General features: G+C 48.8%; 31 non-coding genes and 1 pseudogene across 31 annotated transcripts; all 32 read left to right on the top strand.

Moving 5' to 3' along the window:
• LOC145208732 (U2 spliceosomal RNA) lies at positions 1-137 on the top strand (annotated as a pseudogene; the record flags this gene model as incomplete).
• A 257-nt stretch (positions 138-394) lies between these two features.
• On the top strand, positions 395-558 carry LOC145208710 (U1 spliceosomal RNA). Its single transcript, XR_013854909.1, has one exon. It is a non-coding gene; the product is annotated as a U1 spliceosomal RNA (small nuclear RNA).
• Positions 559-940: 382 nt separating this feature from the next.
• Positions 941-1,138, top strand: LOC145208730 (U2 spliceosomal RNA). Its single transcript, XR_013854927.1, has one exon. It is a non-coding gene; the product is annotated as a U2 spliceosomal RNA (small nuclear RNA).
• Positions 1,139-1,395: 257 nt separating this feature from the next.
• Positions 1,396-1,559, top strand: LOC145208709 (U1 spliceosomal RNA). The gene has a single exon (XR_013854908.1). It is a non-coding gene; the product is annotated as a U1 spliceosomal RNA (small nuclear RNA).
• A 385-nt stretch (positions 1,560-1,944) lies between these two features.
• LOC145208728 (U2 spliceosomal RNA) lies at positions 1,945-2,142 on the top strand. The gene has a single exon (XR_013854926.1). It is a non-coding gene; the product is annotated as a U2 spliceosomal RNA (small nuclear RNA).
• A 257-nt stretch (positions 2,143-2,399) lies between these two features.
• LOC145208708 (U1 spliceosomal RNA) lies at positions 2,400-2,563 on the top strand. Its single transcript, XR_013854907.1, has one exon. It is a non-coding gene; the product is annotated as a U1 spliceosomal RNA (small nuclear RNA).
• Positions 2,564-2,945: 382 nt separating this feature from the next.
• Positions 2,946-3,143, top strand: LOC145208727 (U2 spliceosomal RNA). Its single transcript, XR_013854925.1, has one exon. It is a non-coding gene; the product is annotated as a U2 spliceosomal RNA (small nuclear RNA).
• A 257-nt stretch (positions 3,144-3,400) lies between these two features.
• LOC145208707 (U1 spliceosomal RNA) lies at positions 3,401-3,564 on the top strand. The gene has a single exon (XR_013854906.1). It is a non-coding gene; the product is annotated as a U1 spliceosomal RNA (small nuclear RNA).
• Positions 3,565-3,946: 382 nt separating this feature from the next.
• Positions 3,947-4,144, top strand: LOC145208726 (U2 spliceosomal RNA). Its single transcript, XR_013854924.1, has one exon. It is a non-coding gene; the product is annotated as a U2 spliceosomal RNA (small nuclear RNA).
• Positions 4,145-4,401: 257 nt separating this feature from the next.
• On the top strand, positions 4,402-4,565 carry LOC145208706 (U1 spliceosomal RNA). Its single transcript, XR_013854905.1, has one exon. It is a non-coding gene; the product is annotated as a U1 spliceosomal RNA (small nuclear RNA).
• Positions 4,566-4,947: 382 nt separating this feature from the next.
• LOC145208725 (U2 spliceosomal RNA) lies at positions 4,948-5,145 on the top strand. The gene has a single exon (XR_013854923.1). It is a non-coding gene; the product is annotated as a U2 spliceosomal RNA (small nuclear RNA).
• Positions 5,146-5,402: 257 nt separating this feature from the next.
• On the top strand, positions 5,403-5,566 carry LOC145208705 (U1 spliceosomal RNA). The gene has a single exon (XR_013854904.1). It is a non-coding gene; the product is annotated as a U1 spliceosomal RNA (small nuclear RNA).
• A 382-nt stretch (positions 5,567-5,948) lies between these two features.
• Positions 5,949-6,146, top strand: LOC145208723 (U2 spliceosomal RNA). Its single transcript, XR_013854921.1, has one exon. It is a non-coding gene; the product is annotated as a U2 spliceosomal RNA (small nuclear RNA).
• A 257-nt stretch (positions 6,147-6,403) lies between these two features.
• On the top strand, positions 6,404-6,567 carry LOC145208704 (U1 spliceosomal RNA). Its single transcript, XR_013854903.1, has one exon. It is a non-coding gene; the product is annotated as a U1 spliceosomal RNA (small nuclear RNA).
• A 382-nt stretch (positions 6,568-6,949) lies between these two features.
• LOC145208722 (U2 spliceosomal RNA) lies at positions 6,950-7,147 on the top strand. Its single transcript, XR_013854920.1, has one exon. It is a non-coding gene; the product is annotated as a U2 spliceosomal RNA (small nuclear RNA).
• Positions 7,148-7,404: 257 nt separating this feature from the next.
• Positions 7,405-7,568, top strand: LOC145208703 (U1 spliceosomal RNA). The gene has a single exon (XR_013854902.1). It is a non-coding gene; the product is annotated as a U1 spliceosomal RNA (small nuclear RNA).
• Positions 7,569-7,950: 382 nt separating this feature from the next.
• On the top strand, positions 7,951-8,148 carry LOC145208721 (U2 spliceosomal RNA). The gene has a single exon (XR_013854919.1). It is a non-coding gene; the product is annotated as a U2 spliceosomal RNA (small nuclear RNA).
• A 257-nt stretch (positions 8,149-8,405) lies between these two features.
• LOC145208711 (U1 spliceosomal RNA) lies at positions 8,406-8,570 on the top strand. The gene has a single exon (XR_013854910.1). It is a non-coding gene; the product is annotated as a U1 spliceosomal RNA (small nuclear RNA).
• A 380-nt stretch (positions 8,571-8,950) lies between these two features.
• LOC145208720 (U2 spliceosomal RNA) lies at positions 8,951-9,148 on the top strand. Its single transcript, XR_013854918.1, has one exon. It is a non-coding gene; the product is annotated as a U2 spliceosomal RNA (small nuclear RNA).
• A 256-nt stretch (positions 9,149-9,404) lies between these two features.
• LOC145208714 (U1 spliceosomal RNA) lies at positions 9,405-9,567 on the top strand. Its single transcript, XR_013854912.1, has one exon. It is a non-coding gene; the product is annotated as a U1 spliceosomal RNA (small nuclear RNA).
• A 382-nt stretch (positions 9,568-9,949) lies between these two features.
• LOC145208731 (U2 spliceosomal RNA) lies at positions 9,950-10,145 on the top strand. Its single transcript, XR_013854928.1, has one exon. It is a non-coding gene; the product is annotated as a U2 spliceosomal RNA (small nuclear RNA).
• Positions 10,146-10,406: 261 nt separating this feature from the next.
• LOC145208702 (U1 spliceosomal RNA) lies at positions 10,407-10,570 on the top strand. Its single transcript, XR_013854901.1, has one exon. It is a non-coding gene; the product is annotated as a U1 spliceosomal RNA (small nuclear RNA).
• Positions 10,571-10,952: 382 nt separating this feature from the next.
• On the top strand, positions 10,953-11,150 carry LOC145208719 (U2 spliceosomal RNA). The gene has a single exon (XR_013854917.1). It is a non-coding gene; the product is annotated as a U2 spliceosomal RNA (small nuclear RNA).
• Positions 11,151-11,407: 257 nt separating this feature from the next.
• On the top strand, positions 11,408-11,571 carry LOC145208734 (U1 spliceosomal RNA). Its single transcript, XR_013854930.1, has one exon. It is a non-coding gene; the product is annotated as a U1 spliceosomal RNA (small nuclear RNA).
• Positions 11,572-11,953: 382 nt separating this feature from the next.
• On the top strand, positions 11,954-12,151 carry LOC145208718 (U2 spliceosomal RNA). The gene has a single exon (XR_013854916.1). It is a non-coding gene; the product is annotated as a U2 spliceosomal RNA (small nuclear RNA).
• A 257-nt stretch (positions 12,152-12,408) lies between these two features.
• On the top strand, positions 12,409-12,572 carry LOC145208733 (U1 spliceosomal RNA). Its single transcript, XR_013854929.1, has one exon. It is a non-coding gene; the product is annotated as a U1 spliceosomal RNA (small nuclear RNA).
• A 381-nt stretch (positions 12,573-12,953) lies between these two features.
• Positions 12,954-13,151, top strand: LOC145208717 (U2 spliceosomal RNA). Its single transcript, XR_013854915.1, has one exon. It is a non-coding gene; the product is annotated as a U2 spliceosomal RNA (small nuclear RNA).
• A 257-nt stretch (positions 13,152-13,408) lies between these two features.
• LOC145208724 (U1 spliceosomal RNA) lies at positions 13,409-13,572 on the top strand. The gene has a single exon (XR_013854922.1). It is a non-coding gene; the product is annotated as a U1 spliceosomal RNA (small nuclear RNA).
• Positions 13,573-13,953: 381 nt separating this feature from the next.
• On the top strand, positions 13,954-14,151 carry LOC145208716 (U2 spliceosomal RNA). Its single transcript, XR_013854914.1, has one exon. It is a non-coding gene; the product is annotated as a U2 spliceosomal RNA (small nuclear RNA).
• A 259-nt stretch (positions 14,152-14,410) lies between these two features.
• Positions 14,411-14,574, top strand: LOC145208712 (U1 spliceosomal RNA). The gene has a single exon (XR_013854911.1). It is a non-coding gene; the product is annotated as a U1 spliceosomal RNA (small nuclear RNA).
• A 382-nt stretch (positions 14,575-14,956) lies between these two features.
• On the top strand, positions 14,957-15,154 carry LOC145208715 (U2 spliceosomal RNA). The gene has a single exon (XR_013854913.1). It is a non-coding gene; the product is annotated as a U2 spliceosomal RNA (small nuclear RNA).
• A 257-nt stretch (positions 15,155-15,411) lies between these two features.
• On the top strand, positions 15,412-15,575 carry LOC145208701 (U1 spliceosomal RNA). Its single transcript, XR_013854900.1, has one exon. It is a non-coding gene; the product is annotated as a U1 spliceosomal RNA (small nuclear RNA).
• Positions 15,576-15,890: the final 315 nt, after the last annotated feature.

Below are 15,890 nucleotides of genomic sequence, written 5' to 3'. Positions count from 1 at the left end.
CCTGGGACGCAAGCGATTCGCTTGCATGTCTTTGTATTAACCTGATTTTTGGACAGGGGGTATGGTGCCGAGGCTTGCCTCGCCCTGCCCACGGGTTGTCCTGGTATTGCACTACCTCCAGGCACGGCCCACATTCCCACTTTGGTGGGAAAATCAAGCAATTCATCCCAGTTCTTCGTCGTATATTGTTGTAAATCCTCTTTTCTCACCTCGTAGCCAACATTTTCATGCGCTAAAACCGTCGCAAGCCTGCTGTTCTAATTACTACGTACCGTACCACCCGCCGATTGGGAAACAATCGGGCGTAGAGAAAACGTCCGATTACGTCGGCGTTTTCACAACAAACGCTAAAAAAGTATAGATGAAGAGGGTCGATCTTGAAGTTAACCAAATCATACTTACCTGACGGGGGCCTTCACCGTGATCAGGCCGGCGGTGGGCCCAAGGCGAGGCTTAGCCATTGCACTTTGGCCTAGCTGACCCTTGCGATTACCCCAAATGTGGGTAACTCGGCCGTACAATTTCTGTTAGTGGGGTCTGCGTTCGCGCTAACCCCGTATTATTCTTAATCAATCGCTTGTTCTCTCTGGTCAGTTTGCTTCCTGCTGCTCTTCGCGCTTTCTCTCCCAGACAGGCGTAATTGCCGACCCGGGGAGCGTCGCATCGCCATAGCAATGTGTCTGCAACGCATAGCTACGTATCTGATTGAATGTATATCAGAAAAATATTATTGCCATGCACCTGGTGACGTCATATATTCGTAAATATAATTTGAATTAGAACACAACAAAGCTGTCATGGCTATAGTGCCGGGGGAGTCGAATGACGACTGCTACTCGATCGTTTTGGTCCTCGGAAAAACGTTTCGCGCTGCACTGAGCCCCCAGCAAACAGAAGTTGTACAGGTGAGGCTCTGGTTGGCCTAAATATATGTTTAGGCATCGCTTCTCGGCTCTTTAGAGCTAAGATCAAGTGTAGTATCTGTTCTTCTCAGTTTAATACCTGGGACGCAAGCGATTCGCTTGCATGTCTTTGTATTAACCTGATTTTTGGACAGGGGGTATGGTGCCGAGGCTTGCCTCGCCCTGCCCACGGGTTGTCCTGGTATTGCACTACCTCCAGGCACGGCCCACATTCCCACTTTGGTGGGAAAATCAAGCAATTCATCCCAGTTCTTCGTCGTATATTGTTGTAAATCCTCTTTTCTCACCTCGTAGCCAACATTTTCATGCGCTAAAACCGTCGCAAGCCTGCTGTTCTAATTACTACGTACCGTACCACCCGCCGATTGGGAAACAATCGGGCGTAGAGAAAACGTCCGATTACGTCGGCGTTTTCACAACAAACGCTAAAAAAGTATAGATGAAGAGGGTCGATCTTGAAGTTAACCAAATCATACTTACCTGACGGGGGCCTTCACCGTGATCAGGCCGGCGGTGGGCCCAAGGCGAGGCTTAGCCATTGCACTTTGGCCTAGCTGACCCTTGCGATTACCCCAAATGTGGGTAACTCGGCCGTACAATTTCTGTTAGTGGGGTCTGCGTTCGCGCTAACCCCGTATTATTCTTAATCAATCAATCGCTTGTTCTCTCTGGTCAGTTTGCTTCCTGCTGCTCTTCGCGCTTTCTCTCCCAGACAGGCGTAATTGCCGACCCGGGGAGCGTCGCATCGCCATAGCAATGTGTCTGCAACGCATAGCTACGTACTGATTGAATGTATATCAGAAAAATATTATTGCCATGCACCTGGTGACGTCATATATTCGTAAATATAATTTGAATTAGAACACAACAAAGCTGTCATGGCTATAGTGCCGGGGGAGTCGAATGACGACTGCTACTCGATCGTTTTGGTCCTCGGAAAAACGTTTCGCGCTGCACTGAGCCCCCAGCAAACAGAAGTTGTACAGGTGAGGCTCTGGTTGGCCTAAATATATGTTTAGGCATCGCTTCTCGGCTCTTTAGAGCTAAGATCAAGTGTAGTATCTGTTCTTCTCAGTTTAATACCTGGGACGCAAGCGATTCGCTTGCATGTCTTTGTATTAACCTGATTTTTGGACAGGGGGTATGGTGCCGAGGCTTGCCTCGCCCTGCCCACGGGTTGTCCTGGTATTGCACTACCTCCAGGCACGGCCCACATTCCCACTTTGGTGGGAAAATCAAGCAATTCATCCCAGTTCTTCGTCGTATATTGTTGTAAATCCTCTTTTCTCACCTCGTAGCCAACATTTTCATGCGCTAAAACCGTCGCAAGCCTGCTGTTCTAATTACTACGTACCGTACCACCCGCCGATTGGGAAACAATCGGGCGTAGAGAAAACGTCCGATTACGTCGGCGTTTTCACAACAAACGCTAAAAAAGTATAGATGAAGAGGGTCGATCTTGAAGTTAACCAAATCATACTTACCTGACGGGGGCCTTCACCGTGATCAGGCCGGCGGTGGGCCCAAGGCGAGGCTTAGCCATTGCACTTTGGCCTAGCTGACCCTTGCGATTACCCCAAATGTGGGTAACTCGGCCGTACAATTTCTGTTAGTGGGGTCTGCGTTCGCGCTAACCCCGTATTATTCTTAATCAATCGCTTGTTCTCTCTGGTCAGTTTGCTTCCTGCTGCTCTTCGCGCTTTCTCTCCCAGACAGGCGTAATTGCCGACCCGGGGAGCGTCGCATCGCCATAGCAATGTGTCTGCAACGCATAGCTACGTATCTGATTGAATGTATATCAGAAAAATATTATTGCCATGCACCTGGTGACGTCATATATTCGTAAATATAATTTGAATTAGAACACAACAAAGCTGTCATGGCTATAGTGCCGGGGGAGTCGAATGACGACTGCTACTCGATCGTTTTGGTCCTCGGAAAAACGTTTCGCGCTGCACTGAGCCCCCAGCAAACAGAAGTTGTACAGGTGAGGCTCTGGTTGGCCTAAATATATGTTTAGGCATCGCTTCTCGGCTCTTTAGAGCTAAGATCAAGTGTAGTATCTGTTCTTCTCAGTTTAATACCTGGGACGCAAGCGATTCGCTTGCATGTCTTTGTATTAACCTGATTTTTGGACAGGGGGTATGGTGCCGAGGCTTGCCTCGCCCTGCCCACGGGTTGTCCTGGTATTGCACTACCTCCAGGCACGGCCCACATTCCCACTTTGGTGGGAAAATCAAGCAATTCATCCCAGTTCTTCGTCGTATATTGTTGTAAATCCTCTTTTCTCACCTCGTAGCCAACATTTTCATGCGCTAAAACCGTCGCAAGCCTGCTGTTCTAATTACTACGTACCGTACCACCCGCCGATTGGGAAACAATCGGGCGTAGAGAAAACGTCCGATTACGTCGGCGTTTTCACAACAAACGCTAAAAAAGTATAGATGAAGAGGGTCGATCTTGAAGTTAACCAAATCATACTTACCTGACGGGGGCCTTCACCGTGATCAGGCCGGCGGTGGGCCCAAGGCGAGGCTTAGCCATTGCACTTTGGCCTAGCTGACCCTTGCGATTACCCCAAATGTGGGTAACTCGGCCGTACAATTTCTGTTAGTGGGGTCTGCGTTCGCGCTAACCCCGTATTATTCTTAATCAATCGCTTGTTCTCTCTGGTCAGTTTGCTTCCTGCTGCTCTTCGCGCTTTCTCTCCCAGACAGGCGTAATTGCCGACCCGGGGAGCGTCGCATCGCCATAGCAATGTGTCTGCAACGCATAGCTACGTATCTGATTGAATGTATATCAGAAAAATATTATTGCCATGCACCTGGTGACGTCATATATTCGTAAATATAATTTGAATTAGAACACAACAAAGCTGTCATGGCTATAGTGCCGGGGGAGTCGAATGACGACTGCTACTCGATCGTTTTGGTCCTCGGAAAAACGTTTCGCGCTGCACTGAGCCCCCAGCAAACAGAAGTTGTACAGGTGAGGCTCTGGTTGGCCTAAATATATGTTTAGGCATCGCTTCTCGGCTCTTTAGAGCTAAGATCAAGTGTAGTATCTGTTCTTCTCAGTTTAATACCTGGGACGCAAGCGATTCGCTTGCATGTCTTTGTATTAACCTGATTTTTGGACAGGGGGTATGGTGCCGAGGCTTGCCTCGCCCTGCCCACGGGTTGTCCTGGTATTGCACTACCTCCAGGCACGGCCCACATTCCCACTTTGGTGGGAAAATCAAGCAATTCATCCCAGTTCTTCGTCGTATATTGTTGTAAATCCTCTTTTCTCACCTCGTAGCCAACATTTTCATGCGCTAAAACCGTCGCAAGCCTGCTGTTCTAATTACTACGTACCGTACCACCCGCCGATTGGGAAACAATCGGGCGTAGAGAAAACGTCCGATTACGTCGGCGTTTTCACAACAAACGCTAAAAAAGTATAGATGAAGAGGGTCGATCTTGAAGTTAACCAAATCATACTTACCTGACGGGGGCCTTCACCGTGATCAGGCCGGCGGTGGGCCCAAGGCGAGGCTTAGCCATTGCACTTTGGCCTAGCTGACCCTTGCGATTACCCCAAATGTGGGTAACTCGGCCGTACAATTTCTGTTAGTGGGGTCTGCGTTCGCGCTAACCCCGTATTATTCTTAATCAATCGCTTGTTCTCTCTGGTCAGTTTGCTTCCTGCTGCTCTTCGCGCTTTCTCTCCCAGACAGGCGTAATTGCCGACCCGGGGAGCGTCGCATCGCCATAGCAATGTGTCTGCAACGCATAGCTACGTATCTGATTGAATGTATATCAGAAAAATATTATTGCCATGCACCTGGTGACGTCATATATTCGTAAATATAATTTGAATTAGAACACAACAAAGCTGTCATGGCTATAGTGCCGGGGGAGTCGAATGACGACTGCTACTCGATCGTTTTGGTCCTCGGAAAAACGTTTCGCGCTGCACTGAGCCCCCAGCAAACAGAAGTTGTACAGGTGAGGCTCTGGTTGGCCTAAATATATGTTTAGGCATCGCTTCTCGGCTCTTTAGAGCTAAGATCAAGTGTAGTATCTGTTCTTCTCAGTTTAATACCTGGGACGCAAGCGATTCGCTTGCATGTCTTTGTATTAACCTGATTTTTGGACAGGGGGTATGGTGCCGAGGCTTGCCTCGCCCTGCCCACGGGTTGTCCTGGTATTGCACTACCTCCAGGCACGGCCCACATTCCCACTTTGGTGGGAAAATCAAGCAATTCATCCCAGTTCTTCGTCGTATATTGTTGTAAATCCTCTTTTCTCACCTCGTAGCCAACATTTTCATGCGCTAAAACCGTCGCAAGCCTGCTGTTCTAATTACTACGTACCGTACCACCCGCCGATTGGGAAACAATCGGGCGTAGAGAAAACGTCCGATTACGTCGGCGTTTTCACAACAAACGCTAAAAAAGTATAGATGAAGAGGGTCGATCTTGAAGTTAACCAAATCATACTTACCTGACGGGGGCCTTCACCGTGATCAGGCCGGCGGTGGGCCCAAGGCGAGGCTTAGCCATTGCACTTTGGCCTAGCTGACCCTTGCGATTACCCCAAATGTGGGTAACTCGGCCGTACAATTTCTGTTAGTGGGGTCTGCGTTCGCGCTAACCCCGTATTATTCTTAATCAATCGCTTGTTCTCTCTGGTCAGTTTGCTTCCTGCTGCTCTTCGCGCTTTCTCTCCCAGACAGGCGTAATTGCCGACCCGGGGAGCGTCGCATCGCCATAGCAATGTGTCTGCAACGCATAGCTACGTATCTGATTGAATGTATATCAGAAAAATATTATTGCCATGCACCTGGTGACGTCATATATTCGTAAATATAATTTGAATTAGAACACAACAAAGCTGTCATGGCTATAGTGCCGGGGGAGTCGAATGACGACTGCTACTCGATCGTTTTGGTCCTCGGAAAAACGTTTCGCGCTGCACTGAGCCCCCAGCAAACAGAAGTTGTACAGGTGAGGCTCTGGTTGGCCTAAATATATGTTTAGGCATCGCTTCTCGGCTCTTTAGAGCTAAGATCAAGTGTAGTATCTGTTCTTCTCAGTTTAATACCTGGGACGCAAGCGATTCGCTTGCATGTCTTTGTATTAACCTGATTTTTGGACAGGGGGTATGGTGCCGAGGCTTGCCTCGCCCTGCCCACGGGTTGTCCTGGTATTGCACTACCTCCAGGCACGGCCCACATTCCCACTTTGGTGGGAAAATCAAGCAATTCATCCCAGTTCTTCGTCGTATATTGTTGTAAATCCTCTTTTCTCACCTCGTAGCCAACATTTTCATGCGCTAAAACCGTCGCAAGCCTGCTGTTCTAATTACTACGTACCGTACCACCCGCCGATTGGGAAACAATCGGGCGTAGAGAAAACGTCCGATTACGTCGGCGTTTTCACAACAAACGCTAAAAAAGTATAGATGAAGAGGGTCGATCTTGAAGTTAACCAAATCATACTTACCTGACGGGGGCCTTCACCGTGATCAGGCCGGCGGTGGGCCCAAGGCGAGGCTTAGCCATTGCACTTTGGCCTAGCTGACCCTTGCGATTACCCCAAATGTGGGTAACTCGGCCGTACAATTTCTGTTAGTGGGGTCTGCGTTCGCGCTAACCCCGTATTATTCTTAATCAATCGCTTGTTCTCTCTGGTCAGTTTGCTTCCTGCTGCTCTTCGCGCTTTCTCTCCCAGACAGGCGTAATTGCCGACCCGGGGAGCGTCGCATCGCCATAGCAATGTGTCTGCAACGCATAGCTACGTATCTGATTGAATGTATATCAGAAAAATATTATTGCCATGCACCTGGTGACGTCATATATTCGTAAATATAATTTGAATTAGAACACAACAAAGCTGTCATGGCTATAGTGCCGGGGGAGTCGAATGACGACTGCTACTCGATCGTTTTGGTCCTCGGAAAAACGTTTCGCGCTGCACTGAGCCCCCAGCAAACAGAAGTTGTACAGGTGAGGCTCTGGTTGGCCTAAATATATGTTTAGGCATCGCTTCTCGGCTCTTTAGAGCTAAGATCAAGTGTAGTATCTGTTCTTCTCAGTTTAATACCTGGGACGCAAGCGATTCGCTTGCATGTCTTTGTATTAACCTGATTTTTGGACAGGGGGTATGGTGCCGAGGCTTGCCTCGCCCTGCCCACGGGTTGTCCTGGTATTGCACTACCTCCAGGCACGGCCCACATTCCCACTTTGGTGGGAAAATCAAGCAATTCATCCCAGTTCTTCGTCGTATATTGTTGTAAATCCTCTTTTCTCACCTCGTAGCCAACATTTTCATGCGCTAAAACCGTCGCAAGCCTGCTGTTCTAATTACTACGTACCGTACCACCCGCCGATTGGGAAACAATCGGGCGTAGAGAAAACGTCCGATTACGTCGGCGTTTTCACAACAAACGCTAAAAAAGTATAGATGAAGAGGGTCGATCTTGAAGTTAACCAAATCATACTTACCTGACGGGGGCCTTCACCGTGATCAGGCCGGCGGTGGGCCCAAGGCGAGGCTTAGCCATTGCACTTTGGCCTAGCTGACCCTTGCGATTACCCCAAATGTGGGTAACTCGGCCGTACAATTTCTGTTAGTGGGGTCTGCGTTCGCGCTAACCCCGTATTATTCTTAATCAATCGCTTGTTCTCTCTGGTCAGTTTGCTTCCTGCTGCTCTTCGCGCTTTCTCTCCCAGACAGGCGTAATTGCCGACCCGGGGAGCGTCGCATCGCCATAGCAATGTGTCTGCAACGCATAGCTACGTATCTGATTGAATGTATATCAGAAAAATATTATTGCCATGCACCTGGTGACGTCATATATTCGTAAATATAATTTGAATTAGAACACAACAAAGCTGTCATGGCTATAGTGCCGGGGGAGTCGAATGACGACTGCTACTCGATCGTTTTGGTCCTCGGAAAAACGTTTCGCGCTGCACTGAGCCCCCAGCAAACAGAAGTTGTACAGGTGAGGCTCTGGTTGGCCTAAATATATGTTTAGGCATCGCTTCTCGGCTCTTTAGAGCTAAGATCAAGTGTAGTATCTGTTCTTCTCAGTTTAATACCTGGGACGCAAGCGATTCGCTTGCATGTCTTTGTATTAACCTGATTTTTGGACAGGGGGTATGGTGCCGAGGCTTGCCTCGCCCTGCCCACGGGTTGTCCTGGTATTGCACTACCTCCAGGCACGGCCCACATTCCCACTTTGGTGGGAAAATCAAGCAATTCATCCCAGTTCTTCGTCGTATATTGTTGTAAATCCTCTTTTCTCACCTCGTAGCCAACATTTTCATGCGCTAAAACCGTCGCAAGCCTGCTGTTCTAATTACTACGTACCGTACCACCCGCCGATTGGGAAACAATCGGGCGTAGAGAAAACGTCCGATTACGTCGGCGTTTTCACAACAAACGCTAAAAAAGTATAGATGAAGAGGGTCGATCTTGAAGTTAACCAAATCATACTTACCTGACGGGGGCCTTCACCGTGATCAGGCCGGCGGTGGGCCCAAGGCGAGGCTTAGCCATTGCACTTTGGCCTAGCTGACCCTTGCGATTACCCCCAAATGTGGGTAACTCGGCCGTACAATTTCTGTTAGTGGGGTCTGCGTTCGCGCTAACCCCGTATTATTCTTAATCAATCGCTTGTTCTCTCTGGTCAGTTTGCTTCCTGCTGCTCTTCGCGCTTTCTCTCCCAGACAGGCGTAATTGCCGACCCGGGGAGCGTCGCATCGCCATAGCAATGTGTCTGCAACGCATAGCTACGTATCTGATTGAATGTATATCAGAAAAATATTATTGCCATGCACCTGGTGACGTCATATATTCGTAAATATAATTTGAATTAGAACACACAAAGCTGTCATGGCTATAGTGCCGGGGGAGTCGAATGACGACTGCTACTCGATCGTTTTGGTCCTCGGAAAAACGTTTCGCGCTGCACTGAGCCCCAGCAAACAGAAGTTGTACAGGTGAGGCTCTGGTTGGCCTAAATATATGTTTAGGCATCGCTTCTCGGCTCTTTAGAGCTAAGATCAAGTGTAGTATCTGTTCTTCTCAGTTTAATACCTGGGACGCAAGCGATTCGCTTGCATGTCTTTGTATTAACCTGATTTTTGGACAGGGGGTATGGTGCCGAGGCTTGCCTCGCCCTGCCCACGGGTTGTCCTGGTATTGCACTACCTCCAGGCACGGCCCACATTCCCACTTTGGTGGGAAAATCAAGCAATTCATCCCAGTTCTTCGTCGTATATTGTTGTAAATCCTCTTTTCTCACCTCGTAGCCAACATTTTCATGCGCTAAACCGTCGCAAGCCTGCTGTTCTAATTACTACGTACCGTACCACCCGCCGATTGGGAAACAATCGGGCGTAGAGAAAACGTCCGATTACGTCGGCGTTTTCACAACAAACGCTAAAAAAGTATAGATGAAGAGGGTCGATCTTGAAGTTAACCAAATCATACTTACCTGACGGGGGCCTTCACCGTGATCAGGCCGGCGGTGGGCCCAAGGCGAGGCTTAGCCATTGCACTTTGGCCTAGCTGACCCTTGCGATTACCCCAAATGTGGGTAACTCGGCCGTACAATTTCTGTTAGTGGGTCTGCGTTCGCGCTAACCCCGTATTATTCTTAATCAATCGCTTGTTCTCTCTGGTCAGTTTGCTTCCTGCTGCTCTTCGCGCTTTCTCTCCCAGACAGGCGTAATTGCCGACCCGGGGAGCGTCGCATCGCCATAGCAATGTGTCTGCAACGCATAGCTACGTATCTGATTGAATGTATATCAGAAAAATATTATTGCCATGCACCTGGTGACGTCATATATTCGTAAATATAATTTGAATTAGAACACAACAAAGCTGTCATGGCTATAGTGCCGGGGGAGTCGAATGACGACTGCTACTCGATCGTTTTGGTCCTCGGAAAAACGTTTCGCGCTGCACTGAGCCCCCAGCAAACAGAAGTTGTACAGGTGAGGCTCTGGTTGGCCTAAATATATGTTTAGGCATCGCTTCTCGGCTCTTTAGAGCTAAGATCAAGTGTAGTATCTGTTCTTCTCAGTTTAATACCTGGGACGCAAGCGATCGCTTGCATGTCTTTGTATTAACCTGATTTTTGGACAGGGGTATGGTGCCGAGGCTTGCCTCGCCCTGCCCACGGGTTGTCCTGGTATTGCACTACCTCCAGGCACGGCCCACCCACATTCCCACTTTGGTGGGAAAATCAAGCAATTCATCCCAGTTCTTCGTCGTATATTGTTGTAAATCCTCTTTTCTCACCTCGTAGCCAACATTTTCATGCGCTAAAACCGTCGCAAGCCTGCTGTTCTAATTACTACGTACCGTACCACCCGCCGATTGGGAAACAATCGGGCGTAGAGAAAACGTCCGATTACGTCGGCGTTTTCACAACAAACGCTAAAAAAGTATAGATGAAGAGGGTCGATCTTGAAGTTAACCAAATCATACTTACCTGACGGGGGCCTTCACCGTGATCAGGCCGGCGGTGGGCCCAAGGCGAGGCTTAGCCATTGCACTTTGGCCTAGCTGACCCTTGCGATTACCCCAAATGTGGGTAACTCGGCCGTACAATTTCTGTTAGTGGGGTCTGCGTTCGCGCTAACCCCGTATTATTCTTAATCAATCGCTTGTTCTCTCTGGTCAGTTTGCTTCCTGCTGCTCTTCGCGCTTTCTCTCCCAGACAGGCGTAATTGCCGACCCGGGGAGCGTCGCATCGCCATAGCAATGTGTCTGCAACGCATAGCTACGTATCTGATTGAATGTATATCAGAAAAATATTATTGCCATGCACCTGGTGACGTCATATATTCGTAAATATAATTTGAATTAGAACACAACAAAGCTGTCATGGCTATAGTGCCGGGGGAGTCGAATGACGACTGCTACTCGATCGTTTTGGTCCTCGGAAAAACGTTTCGCGCTGCACTGAGCCCCCAGCAAACAGAAGTTGTACAGGTGAGGCTCTGGTTGGCCTAAATATATGTTTAGGCATCGCTTCTCGGCTCTTTAGAGCTAAGATCAAGTGTAGTATCTGTTCTTCTCAGTTTAATACCTGGGACGCAAGCGATTCGCTTGCATGTCTTTGTATTAACCTGATTTTTGGACAGGGGGTATGGTGCCGAGGCTTGCCTCGCCCTGCCCACGGGTTGTCCTGGTATTGCACTACCTCCAGGCACGGCCCACATTCCCACTTTGGTGGGAAAATCAAGCAATTCATCCCAGTTCTTCGTCGTATATTGTTGTAAATCCTCTTTTCTCACCTCGTAGCCAACATTTTCATGCGCTAAAACCGTCGCAAGCCTGCTGTTCTAATTACTACGTACCGTACCACCCGCCGATTGGGAAACAATCGGGCGTAGAGAAAACGTCCGATTACGTCGGCGTTTTCACAACAAACGCTAAAAAAGTATAGATGAAGAGGGTCGATCTTGAAGTTAACCAAATCATACTTACCTGACGGGGGCCTTCACCGTGATCAGGCCGGCGGTGGGCCCAAGGCGAGGCTTAGCCATTGCACTTTGGCCTAGCTGACCCTTGCGATTACCCCAAATGTGGGTAACTCGGCCGTACAATTTCTGTTAGTGGGGTCTGCGTTCGCGCTAACCCCGTATTATTCTTAATCAATCGCTTGTTCTCTCTGGTCAGTTTGCTTCCTGCTGCTCTTCGCGCTTTCTCTCCCAGACAGGCGTAATTGCCGACCCGGGGAGCGTCGCATCGCCATAGCAATGTGTCTGCAACGCATAGCTACGTATCTGATTGAATGTATATCAGAAAAATATTATTGCCATGCACCTGGTGACGTCATATATTCGTAAATATAATTTGAATTAGAACACAACAAAGCTGTCATGGCTATAGTGCCGGGGGAGTCGAATGACGACTGCTACTCGATCGTTTTGGTCCTCGGAAAAACGTTTCGCGCTGCACTGAGCCCCCAGCAAACAGAAGTTGTACAGGTGAGGCTCTGGTTGGCCTAAATATATGTTTAGGCATCGCTTCTCGGCTCTTTAGAGCTAAGATCAAGTGTAGTATCTGTTCTTCTCAGTTTAATACCTGGGACGCAAGCGATTCGCTTGCATGTCTTTGTATTAACCTGATTTTTGGACAGGGGGTATGGTGCCGAGGCTTGCCTCGCCCTGCCCACGGGTTGTCCTGGTATTGCACTACCTCCAGGCACGGCCCACATTCCCACTTTGGTGGGAAAATCAAGCAATTCATCCCAGTTCTTCGTCGTATATTGTTGTAAATCCTCTTTTCTCACCTCGTAGCCAACATTTTCATGCGCTAAAACCGTCGCAAGCCTGCTGTTCTAATTACTACGTACCGTACCACCCGCCGATTGGGAAACAATCGGGCGTAGAGAAAACGTCCGATTACGTCGGCGTTTTCACAACAAACGCTAAAAAAGTATAGATGAAGAGGGTCGATCTTGAAGTTAACCAAATCATACTTACCTGACGGGGGCCTTCACCGTGATCAGGCCGGCGGTGGGCCCAAGGCGAGGCTTAGCCATTGCACTTTGGCCTAGCTGACCCTTGCGATTACCCCAAATGTGGGTAACTCGGCCGTACAATTTCTGTTAGTGGGGTCTGCGTTCGCGCTAACCCCGTATTATTCTTAATCAATCGCTTGTTCTCTCTGGTCAGTTTGCTTCCTGCTGCTCTTCGCGCTTTCTCTCCCAGACAGGCGTAATTGCCACCCGGGGAGCGTCGCATCGCCATAGCAATGTGTCTGCAACGCATAGCTACGTATCTGATTGAATGTATATCAGAAAAATATTATTGCCATGCACCTGGTGACGTCATATATTCGTAAATATAATTTGAATTAGAACACAACAAAGCTGTCATGGCTATAGTGCCGGGGGAGTCGAATGACGACTGCTACTCGATCGTTTTGGTCCTCGGAAAAACGTTTCGCGCTGCACTGAGCCCCCAGCAAACAGAAGTTGTACAGGTGAGGCTCTGGTTGGCCTAAATATATGTTTAGGCATCGCTTCTCGGCTCTTTAGAGCTAAGATCAAGTGTAGTATCTGTTCTTCTCAGTTTAATACCTGGGACGCAAGCGATTCGCTTGCATGTCTTTGTATTAACCTGATTTTTGGACAGGGGGTATGGTGCCGAGGCTTGCCTCGCCCTGCCCACGGGTTGTCCTGGTATTGCACTACCTCCAGGCACGGCCCACATTCCCACTTTGGTGGGAAAATCAAGCAATTCATCCCAGTTCTTCGTCGTATATTGTTGTAAATCCTCTTTTCTCACCTCGTAGCCAACATTTTCATGCGCTAAAACCGTCGCAAGCCTGCTGTTCTAATTACTACGTACCGTACCACCCGCCGATTGGGAAACAATCGGGCGTAGAGAAAACGTCCGATTACGTCGGCGTTTTCACAACAAACGCTAAAAAAGTATAGATGAAGAGGGTCGATCTTGAAGTTAACCAAATCATACTTACCTGACGGGGGCCTTCACCGTGATCAGGCCGGCGGTGGGCCCAAGGCGAGGCTTAGCCATTGCACTTTGGCCTAGCTGACCCTTGCGATTACCCCAAATGTGGGTAACTCGGCCGTACAATTTCTGTTAGTGGGGTCTGCGTTCGCGCTAACCCCGTATTATTCTTAATCAATCGCTTGTTCTCTCTGGTCAGTTTGCTTCCTGCTGCTCTTCGCGCTTTCTCTCCCAGACAGGCGTAATTGCCGACCCGGGGAGCGTCGCATCGCCATAGCAATGTGTCTGCAACGCATAGCTACGTATCTGATTGAATGTATATCAGAAAAATATTATTGCCATGCACCTGGTGACGTCATATATTCGTAAATATAATTTGAATTAGAACACAACAAAGCTGTCATGGCTATAGTGCCGGGGAGTCGAATGACGACTGCTACTCGATCGTTTTGGTCCTCGGAAAAACGTTTCGCGCTGCACTGAGCCCCCAGCAAACAGAAGTTGTACAGGTGAGGCTCTGGTTGGCCTAAATATATGTTTAGGCATCGCTTCTCGGCTCTTTAGAGCTAAGATCAAGTGTAGTATCTGTTCTTCTCAGTTTAATACCTGGGACGCAAGCGATTCGCTTGCATGTCTTTGTATTAACCTGATTTTTGGACAGGGGGTATGGTGCCGAGGCTTGCCTCGCCCTGCCCACGGGTTGTCCTGGTATTGCACTACCTCCAGGCACGGCCCACATTCCCACTTTGGTGGGAAAATCAAGCAATTCATCCCAGTTCTTCGTCGTATATTGTTGTAAATCCTCTTTTCTCACCTCGTAGCCAACATTTTCATGCGCTAAAACCGTCGCAAGCCTGCTCTGTTCTAATTACTACGTACCGTACCACCCGCCGATTGGGAAACAATCGGGCGTAGAGAAAACGTCCGATTACGTCGGCGTTTTCACAACAAACGCTAAAAAAGTATAGATGAAGAGGGTCGATCTTGAAGTTAACCAAATCATACTTACCTGACGGGGGCCTTCACCGTGATCAGGCCGGCGGTGGGCCCAAGGCGAGGCTTAGCCATTGCACTTTGGCCTAGCTGACCCTTGCGATTACCCCAAATGTGGGTAACTCGGCCGTACAATTTCTGTTAGTGGGGTCTGCGTTCGCGCTAACCCCGTATTATTCTTAATCAATCGCTTGTTCTCTCTGGTCAGTTTGCTTCCTGCTGCTCTTCGCGCTTTCTCTCCCAGACAGGCGTAATTGCCGACCCGGGGAGCGTCGCATCGCCATAGCAATGTGTCTGCAACGCATAGCTACGTATCTGATTGAATGTATATCAGAAAAATATTATTGCCATGCACCTGGTGACGTCATATATTCGTAAATATAATTTGAATTAGAACACAACAAAGCTGTCATGGCTATAGTGCAGGGGGAGTCGAATGACGACTGCTACTCGATCGTTTTGGTCCTCGGAAAAACGTTTCGCGCTGCACTGAGCCCCCAGCAAACAGAAGTTGTACAGGTGAGGCTCTGGTTGGCCTAAATATATGTTTAGGCATCGCTTCTCGGCTCTTTAGAGCTAAGATCAAGTGTAGTATCTGTTCTTCTCAGTTTAATACCTGGGACGCAAGCGATTCGCTTGCATGTCTTTGTATTAACCTGATTTTTGGACAGGGGGTATGGTGCCGAGGCTTGCCTCGCCCTGCCCACGGGTTGTCCTGGTATTGCACTACCTCCAGGCACGGCCCACATTCCCACTTTGGTGGGAAAATCAAGCAATTCATCCCAGTTCTTCGTCGTATATTGTTGTAAATCCTCTTTTCTCACCTCGTAGCCAACATTTTCATGCGCTAAAACCGTCGCAAGCCTGCTGTTCTAATTACTACGTACCGTACCACCCGCCGATTGGGAAACAATCGGGCGTAGAGAAAACGTCCGATTACGTCGGCGTTTTCACAACAAACGCTAAAAAAGTATAGATGAAGAGGGTCGATCTTGAAGTTAACCAAATCATACTTACCTGACGGGGGCCTTCACCGTGATCAGGCCGGCGGTGGGCCCAAGGCGAGGCTTAGCCATTGCACTTTGGCCTAGCTGACCCTTGCGATTACCCCAAATGTGGGTAACTCGGCCGTACAATTTCTGTTAGTGGGGTCTGCGTTCGCGCTAACCCCGTATTATTCTTAATCAATCGCTTGTTCTCTCTGGTCAGTTTGCTTCCTGCTGCTCTTCGCGCTTTCTCTCCCAGACAGGCGTAATTGCCGACCCGGGGAGCGTCGCATCGCCATAGCAATGTGTCTGCAACGCATAGCTACGTATCTGATTGAATGTATATCAGAAAAATATTATTGCCATGCACCTGGTGACGTCATATATTCGTAAATATAATTTGAATTAGAACACAACAAAGCTGTCATGGCTATAGTGCCGGGGGAGTCGAATGACGACTGCTACTCGATCGTTTTGGTCCTCGGAAAAACGTTTCGCGCTG

This window comes from Phallusia mammillata, unplaced genomic scaffold, assembly GCF_965637545.1.
Source record: "Phallusia mammillata unplaced genomic scaffold, kaPhaMamm4.hap1.1 HAP1_SCAFFOLD_339, whole genome shotgun sequence".
In the NCBI taxonomy this organism is placed as follows: domain Eukaryota; kingdom Metazoa; phylum Chordata; class Ascidiacea; order Phlebobranchia; family Ascidiidae; genus Phallusia; species Phallusia mammillata.
This window is presented reverse-complemented; position numbering and strand designations above follow the sequence as displayed.